Below are 659 nucleotides of genomic sequence, written 5' to 3'. Positions count from 1 at the left end.
AAGCAAGACATAAATCAACTCCTGGAATACTCCGGATGGGTAAGAAAGAATATCCGACAAATGGAATAATTTGAGACTGATAACATGAAGCTAGAACCACGAATCTTCGAGAGAACGGGCAAGATTGAGAGGAAAACTCTTCTTCGGTCTTCAAATGACAATGGGAAACACCACCAAAATACTGAGATACTCCGGGAGAATGAAAAATGAAGGGATTGAGCCAACAATGAAAAGAATTTGGAAGCGATCTTGAAAAGGCATCTGACTGATGAAATTCATTCTTACGTCAGCCCCCGAAAAGAATTTGCGAATAACTCCGAAATAATTAGAAGATTCAGGTAAGATCCTGGAAAAAGACCTATGGGTTATGGGCCCACTGAAAGAGAAAACACCGTTGAAAAGGATGTTGAACAAATAGATGATGTACCGGAACAATTGAAATAATTGAATGAGGTGACAACCTCGAATTAATTGGAACACAGACGAATCTCCTAAGATGTCTTAAGCACTCCGGAAGGATAAACTGGCGAGAGACGAACAAGCAGGAAACACTTGATCCGAGGGAAAAGAATAAAATCACTACCAAAAATTAGAATTGAATCCACCGGAAAAAGAAAGGGATGAAGAATGACGAACAAGACGAGAATTCACCGGTTGAA

The sequence above is a fragment of the Triticum dicoccoides genome, chromosome 7B (assembly GCF_002162155.2).
Source record: "Triticum dicoccoides isolate Atlit2015 ecotype Zavitan chromosome 7B, WEW_v2.0, whole genome shotgun sequence".
Taxonomy (NCBI): domain Eukaryota; kingdom Viridiplantae; phylum Streptophyta; class Magnoliopsida; order Poales; family Poaceae; genus Triticum; species Triticum dicoccoides.
Note: the sequence above shows the minus strand (reverse complement) of the source record.